The sequence below is a fragment of the Oryctolagus cuniculus genome, chromosome 16 (genome assembly GCF_964237555.1).
Source record: "Oryctolagus cuniculus chromosome 16, mOryCun1.1, whole genome shotgun sequence".
In the NCBI taxonomy this organism is placed as follows: Eukaryota; Metazoa; Chordata; class Mammalia; order Lagomorpha; family Leporidae; genus Oryctolagus; species Oryctolagus cuniculus.
Window position 1 is genome coordinate 11,247,377 of NC_091447.1, and position 16,864 is coordinate 11,264,240.

At 40.7% G+C, this 16,864-nt stretch overlaps 1 long non-coding RNA gene across 1 annotated transcript; it reads left to right on the plus strand.

Annotated features, from left to right (window-relative positions):
- The first annotated feature begins 721 nt into the window (after nucleotides 1-721).
- LOC138845797 (uncharacterized) lies at nucleotides 722-1,975 on the plus strand. Its single transcript, XR_011382959.1, has 2 exons — nucleotides 722-1,358; nucleotides 1,539-1,975. It is a non-coding gene; the product is annotated as an uncharacterized lncRNA (long non-coding RNA).
- The last annotated feature ends 14,889 nt before the right edge of the window (nucleotides 1,976-16,864 follow it).

Genomic DNA, 16,864 nt, shown 5'->3' on the forward strand with positions numbered 1-16,864 from the left:
GCGTACGTATGCAAGTGTACGTGTGGTTGGAGTTGGGAACTGGCATTCTCCTAGCGACATCAGTAGAAGATGCATTGAGATAGGGACTGGCACGCACTACGGAATTGTCTGGAAGCTGGTAGTTTTGGGAGTCTGAGCTTGCTCCGAAGGAGAGTACTTGAGGCTGTTCCCTGTCACCCTCTTTGGCTGTTAGCTGACTTACCTGTTCCCTGGTTCTGAGTTCTGCGAGCTCCTGTCTCTGAACGGCAAGAATGGAGCAGAGGGAACTTCGCACAGAAGGGGGCGCAGATTGGAGAGTGCAGCTGAATGGGTCTGGGGGCAAGTGGCGCATGTTGAATTTTATCTTGCTTTGAACACTCCTCGGGAATTGTCCAGCTTGGCCTTTAAATGAGAGGATTGTATTGCTGTGGAATATGAACTTTATGTCAGCGCAAGTGCCCTTCGTAGCTGTGACAAAGCAGATTGACCCAAGTAGCCTGAAAGAGGTTTGAACACTTTGTTCTGAATAAGAACTCATTTCCTTTTTCTTTTAATGATGGTTTAATTCGTAAATTTCACTGATTTGACTTTCCCTTTTTGGATTTCTTTAAGAATAAAAAACTAAAGTACAAAATTTGAAGTTTTAACCCAGAAAAAAAGTGAAAAACTTTTAAAACCATACCAGAAATTGAAGTCCCAGGAGCACTTCAAGCGAGAATATGCTATTTTCAAGTAAATATTAATATTTCATTTATCTAACATTCTAGATTCAAAATGATTATGGTGACACAGGTCTAACCTATAGTGAAGTGGGTCAGAGCCTGGGACAGTGTGGGGTCTTTAGCAAATGGGAGTACAGCCTGGGGAGCTGGTGTCCTGTCTCCTGCCAGTTAAGCTTGTAGAAATACTCTCTCACTTTACTTATTTCAAAGAGCTGTTGGAATAACTGATTAAATAAAGTAAGAGATGCATAGTTACCCGTGAGGCTTTTATCATAGTCATAATCATATGTGGCAAGTATGTATACTTCTTTTTAATCGTCTGGTGGGCAATTTTTTAAATAAAGATTGATTCATTTATCTGAAAGGCAAAGATGCAGAGAGAGAAGGGGCGAGGGAGGGAGAAAGAGAAAGAGAGACAGGTCTTCTGTTCAATGGGTCACTCCCCAAATGGCTGTAACAGCCAGGGCTGGGCCAGGCCGCTCCCAAGTGGGTTGCAGGAGCTCCAGAGCTTGGGCCATCTTCCACTGCCTTCCCAGGTTAATTAGCGGGGAGCTGGACTAGAAGTGGAGCAGCTGGGACTCGAACCAGTGTCCATATGGGATGCCAGCACGGCAGGCGGAGGCTTAACCTTCTATGCCACAGTGCTGGCTCCTGATGGTAAGCAATTTAACTATGAATTGAATAGTTTGCATTCTCTGTTTTTCCGATTAAATTTCCCTTTCTGATTACTCATAACTTTCACCTTTCTTCACTTTGAGGGCTTTCCTTTTTTTCACAAATGGCTTTTCCTGAAGCCTTTAGTCCTATTTCCATTGTCTGCTTTGCTTTTCTCTGCAGCAAACATGTTGTTTTTGCCAGTGACCACAAGAGGACACAATTTCCCAGCGAACTTTGCTTTAAAAGAAGCTTACGGAAGAAGAAAGCTAACAAAATAGGAAGTACCACACAATTCATGAATGCCGTTTTTGGAGATCTGTATTTGATTTTGATCACTTTTGTTAGTTTTTAAAAACGTAGACGTGAGTTGACTTTTAAGCTTTAGATGTCTTTAAGATTTTATGCCTTATTGTAGAAACGGAAGAGAAGCATACCTTTATGGAAACATGCGAAAATTCTGTGGTTGTTAAGGGAAAATGTTTATTTCATACCAGCAGAACTTTGTAAAAAATTCTTCATGACTTGGGATTTTATTTATGTAATTTAGAGTTTTATATTTTTATTTAATTGCTTGACAATTAAAAGCTGTTTTAAATATATGGATGATTATTTCAAAATGTCTGTGGAAGTTTGGCTTTTTTTTTGGCATTTTGGGTGTCTTCACATAGAAAATTATCTAGAAGCTATGTTTTATCTAAGTTTGTCAATTATATTGCAAAGCATATTATAGGTTAATAACAACAATTATTTAGCAGGTGTATGGAAATAAGCTATCTTAGGATACTCTCAATAGGTCTGCGGAATTATTAAACACAACTGTGGATTTAAGGCATCCTTCCTCCCTACCACTACCTTCTTTATAAAGGTTTCAGAGCATTTGAATATATAGCAAATTAAGAGGAATTAGGACTGGATGCTTATCTGGAAGCATTTCGTCGTTCTGGTGGATCTCTGTGACAACCAGCCTGAGATGTGCTACTTGGGTTGGAACTGACACCTTTGCTTTGCATTTGTGTCTTCGTGGAGGTACTGGCGCAGACCCTGCTGGAGGCTCTGAGAAGTGGACCAGAAATCTACAAAAATAATACAAAAAGTCAAGAGGGAAAGGAATAAGAAAAATAACGGAGAGATGAAGAGAGATGGAGAAGAATCTGGAAAGACAGTGGAAGGGGGAGCTGGGGCAAATGAGCAAGAGTGGGTAAGAACACACAAGAGGAAGAGACTTGAGACAAAGCCTGGTAGAAAAGGCCTGGACAAGAGAAAGACAGAAATTGATGCTTTCAGTGGGAAACAGAAAAGCACCAGGGTGGTTTACTATTTTTTTTTCCAGAATTATTTGAAAGGCAGAGTTACAGAGAGAAAGAGAGGGGTTGGGGGAGACGTCTTTCATTGGCTGGTTCGTCTTCAAATGGCAGGTGGCCGCTTCACCCTCTGTGCTACAACCCGGCCCTGACTGTTGAATTTGATTTCTGCTCAAAAGCGTTGTTGCAATAGTTGCCTGGCTCTGGTGTAGACATTCAGCTCTAAAAATCCTTGTCATTTTTACCAAAGTCACAAGAGAAAGGAAAGATGGGATCGAGGGCTATGGAACATTTCAAGTCAGCCTATCTCTGGTAGTAGCATGGAGCAGGCTGATTTCCATGAAAGGAAACTGGTTTTGAGTGAGGCCAATGTTTTCCACCGCTGAGATCAATGGAGGGGAGTTAACCAGGTCTTTTTCAGCAAAACCTGTCCCCTGAGGCTTTAAGTTCAGCAGCTGCGCCAACCAAGTTCCTAACTGGCTGACAGGGTCCTGGTGCTGTTGTCGTTGTTTTAAGATTTTTAAAATTTGTTTGAAAGAGTTAGGGGGAGAGAGAGAGAGAGAGAGATCCTCCATTTGCTGGTTCACCCCCCAGAGCTATAAAGGCCAGGGCTGGGCCAGGCCAGAGCCAGGCAATTCATCCAGGACCCCCACATGGGTCACAGGGGCTTAAGCACTTGCGCTGTCTTCTGCTGCTTTTCCCATGCCATTAGCAGGGAGCGGGGTCAGAAATAGAGCAGCTGGAACATGAACTGGCACCCATAAGGGATGCCAGCATCAACAGGTGGTGGTTTCACGTGCTATATGCTGTAACACCGGCCCAGAAACTTCTAAGGTAATGTTCATCTATCTGATGATTATGGCATCTGCCACCAAAGGTGCTAGTATGAATGTGTTGCCAATGCAGTATCTCAAGACTGACCTCATTTGGGGGCAATATTGGTGTTACTACTCCATGTAAAATGATATTAACCTTGATAGAATATCAGGAATCCTATGCAGTTAGTTCCTTAAACTCCTAGCTCATTAGTTATTTTCCATTTGACCTGTATAATACAGGTCACACTGGTGTTTTCCTGGTGGTTAGCCCACCAGGGCAATGTTTTGCCCTCTCCACTTCAGATATCTTAGAGGAAAATCACACTGCAAATGCAGAGTCTTTTTCTCATTCCACCTAAGACTTTGGATTTTTGTTTTTGGTTTTGCCTCATGTAACCTAAGAGACCTGAATTCCAGTTTCAAATGTTACTAATTGATTTCAATATATTTATTCACTTGTATTTTTATTTACTTGTTTATTTTTATTTTGAGAGAGAGAGAGATCGAGAGATCATCCAACTCTGGCTCACTCCTGCCGAAGCCAGGAGCCTGAACCTCAATGTCAAGGATCCAAGTACTTGATCCATCACCTAATGCCTTCCAGAGTACACATCTTTAGGAAGCTGTATGGGATGTGGCTGTCCTGAGAAGTGTCTTAATTGCTATGTCAAACATTGTCCTGATTCCTTTGTATTTTAACAAAAATATGTGACTGCCTCTTACTACATTGCTTTCAGTGATAAGATTCAGTCTTGAGACCAAGGATGTCACAGGGTAATGGGAAATGAAATATGAAAATAATTTGTAATTTAGGGAGTTAATTACAGAATGTACATTTGCAAAAAGTGCCAAGGAAGGACACTGACCCTGGACTAAGTTGATAAGGGTGACTTTAACCTTGGGAAGTTACCTTAGTGCAATGGTGGCCTCCAAACACTTCCAGACGGCTGTTCCAGACCAGACAAAGGTTCACAGACCAAGGTAGAACTAATCTGACATGTCTAAGACACACATGACCTGTCATCTGGTTTCTTGAACCATTTTGAAACATAGAATAGGAAAGGGACATCTGTGTCTTAGTTGCTTGTAATAGGATAGGTTCAATCAGGCAGGAAGATCTACACTCTCCAGCCCCTGTGGTAAAGGATGTTACTAAGTCCTGGGTTTTCTCTCCAGCTTTCTCTGCATCAGCTCTCACTGTTGACATTGTGCTTAAGAGGACCACTCAGCCGTCTTCGTAGCACAGCAGGTTAAGCCTCCACTTGGGATACTCTCATCCCATATCAGAGTTCTGATTGGAATCCTGGCCGCCCTGCTTCTGATTTAGCTTCAGCAGGTGCTGACCCAAGTAGCTGTGGCCCTGCCACCCATGTGGGAGATCCAGGTAGTGTTCAGCTCCGGCTGTTGTGGGCATCTGGGGAGTGAACCAACAAGTGGGAGCTCGCTCTCTCTGCCTTTTAAATAGGTGAAAACAAATAATCATTAAGAAAAGAGATCGGTTTTAGTACCTTGGTCAAATATAAGTTGGTTGTAGATGCTCAGACTGATTTCTGGCATTTCTATTCTGTTTCATTAATCTATCCATCTGTTTTTGTACAGTACCAGGCTGTCTTGATTCTAACTGCCCTGTAGTACATCTTGTAATCTGGTATTGTGATGCCTCCAGCTGTTTTTGTTGTATAAGTTTGCTTTAGCTATTTGAGGTCTCCTGTGCCTCCATATGAATTTCAGCATCATTTTTTTCCAGATCTGAAAAGAATGTCTTTGGCATTTTGATTGGTATCACATTGAATCTGTAAATTGCTTTTGGAAGAATGAACATTTTGATAATATTGACTCTTCCAATCCATGAACATGGAAGGTTTTTCCATTTTTTTGTATCTTCTATTTCTTTCTTTAATGTTTTATAATTCTCATTTTAGAGATCCTTGACATCCTTGGCTAAATTTATTTCAAGGTATTTTATTGTTTTTTTTTGTAGCTATTGTGAATGGGATTGATCTTAGAAATTCTTTCTCAGCCTTGGCATTGTCTGTATTTACAAAGGCTGTTGATTTTTGTGTATTGATTTGATATCCTGCTACTTCACCAAACTCTTCTATGAGTTCCAGTAGTCCCTTGGTGGAGTCTTTTGGATACCCTATGTATAGAATCATATCATCTGCAAATAGGGATAGTTTTATTTCTCCTTTCCAATTTGTATCCCTTTAATTTATTTTTTTGCCTAATGGCTCTGGCTAAAACTTTCAGGACTACACTGAATAGCAATGGTGAGAGTGGGCATCCTTGTCTGGTACTAGATCTCAGTGGGAATGCTTCCAACTTTTCCCCATTCAGTAGGCTGCTGGCTGTGTGTTTGTCATAAATTGCCTTGATTTATGTTGAGGAATGACTCTTCCATACCCAATTTGCTTGGAGTTTTCATCATGAAAGGGTGTTATATTTTATCAAATGCTCTCTCTGCATTTACTGAGATAATCATATGGGTTTTTTTCTGCAGTTTGTTAATGTGATGTATCACATTCATTGATTTGCGAATGTTGAACCATCTCTGCATACCAGGGATAAATCCCACTTGGTCTGGGTGGATGATCTTTCTGATATATTGTTGGATTTGATTGACTAGAATTTTGTTGAGGATTTTTGCATCTTTGTTCATCAGGGAAATTGGTCTGCAGTTCTCTTTCTCTGTTGTATCTTTTTTTAGGTTTAAGAATTAAGGTGATGTTGGTTTCATAGAAAGAATTTGGAGGATTCCCTCCCTTTCAATTGTTTTGAAGAACTTGAGAAGAATTGGAGTTAGTTCTTCTTTAAATGTCTGGTAGAATTCAGCAGTGAAGCCATCCGGTCCTGGACTTTTCTTAGTTGGGAGGGTCTTTATTACTGATTCAATTTATGTCTTGGTAATGAGTCTGTTTAGGTTTTCTGTGTCTTCATGACTCAATTTAGGTAGGTTGTATGTGTCCAGGAATTTATCCATTTCTTCCAGGTTTCTCAGTTTGTTGGAATACAGCTCTTTATAATAATTTTTGATGATTCTTTTTATTTCTGTGATGTCTGTTGTTACATTTCCTTTTCATCTCTAATTTTATTGAATTGGGTCTTCTCTCTCCTTTTTTTGGTTAGTTGGGCCAGTGGTGTGTCAATTTTGTTTATTTTTCCAAAAATCCAGCTCTTTGAACAAATTGCTGATCTTTTGTATGTTTTTTGATTCAATTTTGATGATTTCTTCTCTAATTTTAATTATTTATTTTCTCCTAATAGATTTGGGTTTGGTTTGCTGTTGTTTTTCTAGAACCTTGAAATGTATTGATAGCTCATTGATTTGATGCCTTTCCAATTTCTTGATCTAGGCATCAATAGCTATAAAATTTCCTCTTAAAACTGATTTTACTGTATCCCATAAGTTTTGATATGTTGTATTTTCATCTTTGTTTCCAGAATTTTTTTGATTTCTCTTTTGACTTCTTCTATGACCCACTGTTCATTCAGGAGCATGTTGTTCAGTCTCCATGTGTTTGTATATGTTCTAGAGATTTCCAAGTTGCTGATTTCCAGCTTCATTCCATTTTAGTATGAGGAGATGTATGGTATGATTTTGATTTTTTTGAATTTGCTGAGGCTTGCTTTATGGCCTAGTATGTGGTCAATCCTAGAGAAAGTTCCATGCACTGATGAGAAGAATGTGAATTCTGCAACTGTGGGATGAAAAGTTCTGTAGATATTTGTTAGGTCCATTTGGTCTATAGTGTCAATTAACTCTGCTGCTTCCTTGCTGATTTTTTGTCTGATTGATCTTTTCATTGCTGAAAGTGGGGTATTGTCCCCTATTACTATTGTATTGGAGTCCATGTCTCCCTTTAGATCCCTTAACATTTCTTTTAAATAACCAGGTTCCCTTGTCTAAATACTGACAGAGTTTGTGGATTCAAAAGGTTTCCATAGCCTAGGCAGCTCATGTTAAGAGCCTCAGGTGGTCACCAGCATCATATGTAAGAGTGTTAATTATTAATTGTTAAATTAACAACAGGAGTCACTCTGCATTAACTCCCCATGTGGGACCTCTGTCCTCAATGAGTTGTAGTATGAGAGTTAATTGTAAAACTAGTTCTCAAACAGGTTTTTGTGTGTGTGTGCATGTGTGTGCAAATTGTTGAAATCTTTACTTAGTGTAGAGTTGGTCTTCTGCATGTAAAGTTAAGTGAAAATGAATCTTAATGGAGAATGGGGCTGGAAGAAAAGGGAAGAGGAGGAGGGGTGGGAGTATGAGTGGCAGGGTGGGTATGGTGGGAAGAATCACTATATTCTTTAAGTTGTACTTGTGAAATTTGTACTCCTTAAAAATAAATAAATAAATAAATAAATAAATAAAAATAGCTAAATAAATATTTATCACTGAAAGAAAAAAAGAAAAGAGGCTCAAGGGGCTGGTGCTGTGGCCTAGTGGGCTAAGCATCTGTCTGTGGCACCGGCATCCCATATGGGTGCCGGTTTGAATCCCAGCTGCTCCTCTTCTGATCTAGCTCTCTGCTATGCCCTGGGAGAGCAGTGGAGGATAGCCCAGGTACATGGGCCCCTGCACCCACATTGGAGACCCACAGGAAGCTCCTGGTTCCTGGCTTCAGATTGGCCCAGCTCTGGCCATCGCAGCCATTTGGAGAGTGAACCAGCCGATGGAAGACCTTTCTCTCTGTCTCTTCCTCTCTCTGTAACTGTGCCTCTCAAATAAATAAATCTTTAAAAAAAAAAAAAAGGACAGAGGTGCAAAGTTAAGAATAAGCAATAGTGGAGTGTGAATGGGGATAAATGACACTCTATTAGAGATATACCGTATGCAGCACAGCACAGCAAGGGTGGGACGCTTAGCCTGTTGAGCAGCTTGTGACTTATCTTTCTGTCTTGGCCAGAAGACAAGCGAACCAGACCTTACATCAGCAACGGAACGCCTATTTAAGACCCCGTGGCTATGGGTTTCCTACGAGCTTCTTGACTCTGAATCTTCCGTCGTCTTTCTGTACCTTCCTACCTAGTCTGCTTAGACCATGGATGTTCAGGATGTCTCTCAAGCTACTTGTTTCTGTGTTTAATTTCAGCCATTCCTGTGTTTCTCTTACTCTCTCTGTCAGAAATGGATATTCATATCTAGTATAACATGCATATGTTGCAACTTGCTTAAACCATGCTTTATTGCTTGTTTCTTGAAAGCTGACTATTAAGTGAGAGAGGAGAGACATGGGGAGAACCAAGGGAGAAAAATGTTATGGGCACTGGGAGCAGCCAGGACCAGAGCACGGGAGGGTGGACATTTTCACGGCTCTTTCAGGGACGCTTTTGCTGTGACTAGAGGTGGAATGCATGTGGTAGCATCCAGAAGTCATGCAAACTTTACGTTTCCTGCGCTGTGAAAGTGAAATAATTGGATAGATAATCAGAAAGATTGAGAAATATTCTTACTTACAGATATTTTCAAAATTATCTAATCTGAGTCATTACTTCTATAAATCATACATTTTTTAATGGCTGCTTTGTAGCTCTACAATGTAGCAATACCTGGAATTGGAGAGCATTTTCCTAACTGATGAAAATGAATTTTCTTGTTATTCTGAAAACTGCTGGTGGCCAATGGTGGGACCTTAACTTTGTGCCAAAAAATGAGTAAAGCAGAAAAATCAGGTGGTTTGAAGGAGAACAGAAGGGGCTGCCTCCAGAAGCCGCCTTGTATTCTCCATGGTCATGCTTCAGTCTTTTAGGGGCTGGCATTGTTTTCTCCAGGGTCCTCTTTTAAATGTCAAAGTCCCCAAGGGGAGGTGCAGCTTGTGTCACTAACATCCTTGAGAGCATTTGATTGTTTGATGTTTTTCTCAAGACAGGCAGAGCTCAGGAAGCTGAAAGACACTGAAAGGTCCAGTACAGTGAGAGACCAGGAAGAAAAGAAGGAACAATCTAGAAGAAAGGACAGGTGGTGTTACCAAGGGCCTTTGCTATTTTTCCAAGCCTACGTCTTGGTCTGACACCATAGGACCATCTGAGCCTTCCACGCCTGTCATTTAGTGTGGCTGAAACTGTCCAGTTCTGTCTTTCGGATTCAGTTCTAAGGAGATAGGGTGCAGAGAGATAGTGAGGAATCAGAATCCACTAATTGTCTCAATTTCTAGCATTGAATGTCTGAGGATCTGAAAATGTGTCTTTCATGTAAGGTCACTGTTAGATGTGAACCAACAGTGAACAACAGTCCACATTCTCTTTGTTTTAACTGCAATGTGCCTGTTGAGATGTCATTGTGTTCAAGAGTAGAAACATTATCCGGAAATACGAAGTGCATATGATGAAGATTAAAAACCCAAAAGGCTCTAGTAATAGTCTTTAGTAAGTTTAATGGCAATTTTAACTTCACAGCCAAGTTTTTTGGACTGGAGAGAAGTAGGAGTTATTAAATATATCTTAAAGGGAAAAACCAAGGTGTTAATTCCAAAGCTCATGAACACACTTGGAATATCTGAGGGGCATATACATAGATGAATTAGATTTAATTAAACTATTTTAACAAGGGCATCCTCCAAAACACATAAACTAGGGTGTGATAAAATTATTGGGAAAAATAAACCCTACTTCTAGGTTTATATAACATTTATTCACTATTATTTTCATTATGTTGATCCATATATAAAAGTTGGGCATCCAGTTATTTTATGGAGATTCATTAATGTGGTGTACTTTGTTAGAAAAATTTTAAATGGGAGAGAAAGAATGTCATGGCAAAATCTGGTAAGGCAGAAAGACTAACTGAATTTACATGTGAACACACTAGCAGTAGGAACTGCAGCCTCAGTATTTTAGCTTTTATCATTTCCATGAATTAATAGGTATGATAAGGGCTCATATTACTGGAATAATTCCATAGACTAAAACTCATAAAAATAGAATAGAACAGAAATAAATATAGATAATCATTAAGGAGCATACATTAGATGATCATTCATTCTATTTTCATTTATTGCTAAATTCCTTTTTTTTTTTGGACAGGCAGAGCTAGACAGTGAGAGAGACAGAGAGAAAAAGGTCTTCCTTCCTCTGGCTCACCCCCCAAATGGCCGCTGCAGCTGGTGCGCTGCACTGATCCGAAGCCAGGAGCCAGGCGCTTCTTCCTGGTCTCCCGTGCGGGTGCAGGGCCCAAGCACTTGGGCCATCCTCCACTGCCTTCCCCGGCCACAGCAGAGAGCTGGACTGGAAGAGGAGCAATCTGGACAGAACTGGCGCCCCAACCGGAACTAGAACCCAGAGTGCTGGCACTGCAGGCGGAGGATTAGCCTAGTGAGCTGCGGCGCTGCCCTATTGCTAAATTCTTTTTATTTATTTATTTATTTTTTATTTTTTGACAGGCAGAGTGGACAGTGAGAGAGAGAGACAGAGAGAAAGGTCTTCCTTTGCCGTTGGTTCACCCTCCAGTGGCCGCCTTGGCCGGTGCACTGCGGCCAGCGCACTACGCTGATCTGAAGGCAGGAGCCAGGTGCTTCTCCTGGTCTCCCATGGGGTGCAGGGCCCAAGCACTTGGGCCATCCTCCACTGCACTCCCGGGCCACAGCAGAGAGCTGGCCTGGAAGAGGGGCAACCGGGACAGAATCCGGTGCCCCGACCGGGACTAGAACCTGGTGTGCTGGCGCCGCAAGGCGGAGGATTAGTCTAGTGAGCTGCGGCGCCAGCCGCTATTGCTAAATTCTTAAAATATTATAATTGCAGAAATGGAAAAATGACTTAGTAAGTACTTGGGTGAAATGAAATTACTGGCGCTAGAAATAGTTTAGAAATCCACAGCATGTTTTCAATTTTGGGCAAGGTAGAGAGACTGTAGTGAGCAGAGCAGTGAAGAGCCTGGGTTCAAATACACCTGGATTCAAATACAGTACCACTTCTCGCTTATATAAGATCATGTAACCTTGTATAAGCTTTTTACCTCCTCCTGCTCCCAGTGAAAGGAACAGAGTAGCATGTGTCATTAGGTTATTGTATTGATTACATAAGTTCCTAAGTACTAATCCCTTAAATTGATGCGTGGTACTTGATATTATCAGGTAATATTATTTTAGATGAAGTTTAAGTTATGTAGGAACTTGGAGACTGTGATGAAGCATTGGCACTCAATTCTAAGTACAGAAGGGAAATGTAAAAGTGCATCAGGAAACTAATTGATGATCCAGTTCTGTTTGAAAAACTATTTCCTTGTCCACACTGCCCCCCACCCAGAGAGTCAAAGTGCAAACTGGGGACATTGGTTGGAGGAGGCTCAGAAGTTTATCTGTGTCCAGCCTGCCAAGGAATGATAAGAGGAGGCATATGGTCTTGTCCACTTCTGAATCAGGTGGCATCTTCTCTGAGCCAAGGACTAAAATATTCAACTCTCTACTGGTACAGCCATGTGGGTTTCTGACAGATGTCTCAAACTTGTCATTGCTGTCACAAACTGTATTCTCTCTACCTCTGGAAATCAGAACATTTCACTGTTATCGATCTAATTATTTAGCTTAGGAGACTAATAGCCATCACCAATTCTTATGCTTTTAAAAAATATTTATTTATTCAACAGGCACAGTGACAGAGATGGAGAGAGAGAGAGAGAGAGAGCGCTTTAATTTGCTGGTTTGCTCTTTCAAATGCCCATAATAGCCAGGATGGGGCCAGGCTAAAGCCAAGAGTCAGGAGTCAAGAACTCCATCCAGTCTCCTACATAGGTGTCAGGGACCAAAATACCACTGCTTTCCCAAGTGCATTTTCAGGAAGCTGGATTAGAAGCAGAGTAGCCAGGACTCAAACTGGTACCCTGATTTGGGATGCAGCATTGCAAGTGGTGGCTGGCCAAAATGCCGGCCCCCTATTCTTCCGTTTTTGTCAGTCTGCTCTCTCCTGTGTCAGTCTGAGAAGACTGACAGACTGAGTATTCTTCAAAGGCAGGAAGTTCATTTTCATATGGAATAGTCAGTAAAACTCTACCAGAGATGGCATTTCCAGAGTTTGTCTGAATTGTCATAAGAATCCAGGCTTGTCTTATATTCTTCTTGGGCTCCATAAATAATTGCTTATTGGTCATTAATCTCTTCTGAGAAGTACAAAAAGTACAGGTACTTCCATGTTCCTTAGTTTACTACTATATTTCCTTAAGCTTCCATTTTGGCCAACATTCACAAAGAGCAATGAAACTAAATTTCTGTGACTTAACATCAGAAGCTAAAAACACCTTAAAATACTATTTTGGTGATTACTTCTTCCTGGATTTTGCAATTGCTCAATAAACACACATAGTTTTGCTGTTCCAAATGCTGTGAGAAGTGGTTGGACAGTGTCTATCTTATTGCTGCACCAGAAAGACAATGCAAAGCAAAACATTTGCAGAGAAAAGAACTATGCTAAAGCATACATGATCTGTGAATTCTCTGTTTTGATCTTCTTTGAAAAGAAGGAGCTAAAGAGGCTGACACTGAACTTAAGAGGAAGCAGCTCTTTCACTGCCTGGTTTCGGAGAGACAGGATTTTGTAACAAAACAGTTGGGAGAAAGTACTAGAAGACTACCCCATCAGAGGCCTTGGCAATTAGAACAGGAAGAATGGGTGGTTAGTTCTTGGCTGAAATATCAATTCTGCCCGATTCCTCAGGATGGCATAGGCATTCAGGATATTTTGTAATCTGATCATAACATGAAGATGTCACTCCATCAGATGTCTCAGAATTCAGAAGTGTTGAGTTGACCGCAACATCTGTGGGCAGAAGGAATGATAGTGCCATAGTAGTCACCAGCATTTAAAGCACACGTGGGCTGGATTTGGGAGGAGAGATTAGTAGGCCCCTGCAACAGTCTAGTTGAGAGGTGCCTGTGACCTGAGCTTGGGGAGTAACAGAGTTTACTATTTATTTATTTTCATCTACTTGAAAGGCAGAGAGACAGACGGTAAATATTTCTTAACAGAGATATAGCAAGTTACTAAGATATGATTTGAGAAATTGCTCCTTTAAAACTGAGAATAGAATGCAATAATCTAGGCAAACAGTGAAGTGATATTCTTTGGAAAAAAACCCTGCTGGATCCAACAAAATTTCAAATGGAAGACATATGTTCAATGGGAATTCTTTGTTGTCCCTCAATGGAGGTAAGTGTATAACTGAATCATCATCTGGCCCAAGTCCTTGGGCCCCTGCACCTGTGTGGGAGACCCGGAAGAAGCTGCTGGCTCCTGGCTTCGGATCAGCACAGCTCCAGCCGTTACAGCCAATTGGGGAGTGAACTAGAATATGGAAGACCTTTTTCTCTGTCTTTCCCTCTCACTGTAACTCTACCTCTCAAATAAAAATTTTTTTTAAAAAAATAACTGAATCATCATCATTTACAATTCAATACAATTAGCCCCAGAGCAAGAAATTCACGGCTGATATGAAGTTAAACTATGGGAGCTTCTTGCAATTTTAAAATTGGAATTTAAAGAACTTTTTTTTACTACAGTTCTTAAAAATTTGGTTGTATTGAAGTTTATATTGTTCATACTGTCATTGAATCAACTTAATTTGGAGTTGCGTTTTGTAATATAAATGTCTGATTTCTAGCCTATCACACTTCATGTTCTCTTTCATTTTACAGAGTTAGACTGTTTTACCTTCTGAAATATCAGAGTGGGAGCAGGGGTATGAGGAACTGAAATGTGTTCTTAACCAGGATGAGAAGAAGGCATTGTGTGTAGCATCTCCTGCCTCATGTCAGCCTAACAAGGTCATAGCAATTTCAACTTGGCCTTGACCATTTGTACTCTGGTTTTAGGCTTAAAAATCCTCCCGCCAAAGGCCATCTTTTCCTTCCTTGATTCACAGTATTCATGAGACCATATTATGTGGCAGGCACTATTTCAAGGCACTTGGAATGAGGAGATTGATGAAGTAGGATATGACACTAAAACAAGGGTATTTAAAAAATATAATGACTCCATGAGGCAGTTGCTTCTTTTTTGTATGAAAATGTTTGGATATGTGTTCTGAGGTTGGTTCAGTGGCTCAGTCATGCTGGAGATTTAATCTGTGGCTGGGTAATCATGTCATGTCAATTTCATGCACCAGAGTTGCCACTCTAGCTCTGTGTCAACTTGGTATTCCAAGCAGTGGGAAGCGAGAGAAGCGAAAGAAGACACATTCTTTCCTTAAAGCTCCTATCTAAAAACTACACAAATGACTGCTACTCATATGTCTTCATTACAACTTAGATACAACTAACTGCAACAGAGGTTGTGAAACTACTTGTTAGCTGTATGGCAATGTCTAGTACATCCCTGCTCAGAAAATTTGAAGTCTGAAACGTTCCAAACTCTGAAACTTTTTGTGCTGCAAGTAGAAAATTCCACACCATGACATGTCATTTCAAGCACCGAATGACGTAAAACATTATGTGAAGTTACCTTCAGTGTATGTGTATAAGGTGTGTGTGAAATTTCATCCAAGGCCGGCGCCGCGGCTCACTAGGCTAATCCTCCACCTTGCGGCGCCAGCACACCAGGTTCTAGTCCCGGTCGGGGCACCGGATTCTGTCCCGGTTGCCCCTCTTCCAGGCCAGCTCTCTGCTGTGGCCAGAGAGTGCAGTGGAGGATGGCCCAAGTCCTTGGGCCCTGTACCCCATGGGAGACCAGGAGAAGTACCTGGCTCCTGCCATCGGATCAGCGCAGTGCGCCGGCCGCAGCACGCTGGCCGCGGCGGCCATTGGAGGGTGAACCAACGGCAAAGGAAGACCTTTCTCTCTCTCTCTCTCTCTCTCACTGTCCACTCTGTCTGTCAAAAAAGAATAAATAAATAAATAAATAAAATAAAAAAAAGAAATTTCATCTTTAGACTTGGGCCTCATCCCCAATGTATCTCATTATGTACATACAAAAATATAAAAATCCAAAACACTTCTGGTCCCAAGCAGTTTGAATGATTGTTACTCAGCCTGTGGTAACATCCATAGGGTTCCACCACTGAAAGAAGGGAACACTGGATATTGGTAGAGAACTAGCAGATCAGAAAGTGGTGAACCAAACAGGCAACCTGGTTCTGAGGTTGGAATTCCCTCCTTTTGCTGTAGTCACAGTCTCATGCTGGTTAGATGATAATTCTACTGCTGGTCCTCCCAGCAACCTCATTGTATGAGATATACATGTAAAATAATATAGAACGCGTATCTTATCCTACTAGCTCATGTAACTAATATGCTCACATACCTCATCTAACATCTGTAGAAGTTGGTTAAGTAAAGTCCTCCATATTATGATGAGCTCTTTTTAGGTGAAGATTCTTAACCAAACTAGAAAATTGTGAGCAGAGCCAAATCCAAAGCAAGCATCCAATAACTATTTGATAGATTTTTGTTAGATTGGTAATGAAAGTTAGCACAAGAATGCTCAGCAGAGCAAGAAAACTCAATTTGATCCAACCCAATTTAAATGTAAACTGAGCCCACATTATTGCCCCTTTTCACTCTCTCCTCACTATGACATTTATGCGCCTGTTTAGTTTAGGGCTACAGGGAAGAATGACCATGAACATCTGACTTGGGAAAGGGGAGTCAGGAAATTGTTCACCTTCTTGATCATTTTGTCAACCCCTCTTCCCCAAAGGAGACATTTATACAGTCCAATAACTTTCCTACACTGAAATAAAATATAGCTTCTAGTCTCCTTTCTGTATAATTTCTATAGAAAACATATAATTTGCATACATTTTTATAGAAGTAAGTAATCTTGAAGCTTTAATTGTATATGCTAGCACAAGCAGTATAGCCAATGAATCCAAAGGCAGCATCAGCATAAAGAGAAATAAAGCCTGTTCACGGAGGGAGAGGGTGGGGGAAGGAAGGTGGTAGAGTGGAGTGAAAAAGAGGAGAAAGAGCAAGACCTATAATGATTTAATTTTTTAATACATAATCACTTATCTCAGTGCCATACACGATAAAAGAAAAACTAGTAGGATTGTAATACATAACAATATATTGAAAGCCAATCAGTAATGATACAAGAGCATGAGAAGACAACTATAGTAAGATTTTAGCAAATCAATCAGCATATAAAGGAAAACATTCAATTTATGAAAGAGTGAAGTGCTCTTGAACATCCACAAAATTGGAGAAGTAATCATGGCATTATACTTTAAGCTGATGAAGAAAATGATATAAATCACATCTTCAGACTTGGAAATTCTCCCAAATGGATCAAATTTTGTTTCAAGAGAACCTCTATTTCTGAATTAAATGCCATAAATCTGAGAATTGTATTCACTTTTGTCACTGGATCCATTCGGTAGTAAATTTCTTGAAAGTCTCCATGAAAAGTTTCCAGGGGTCCTGAGACTCATGCTTACTGTTAGTCTGAGTGGTTTCCTTTCTTC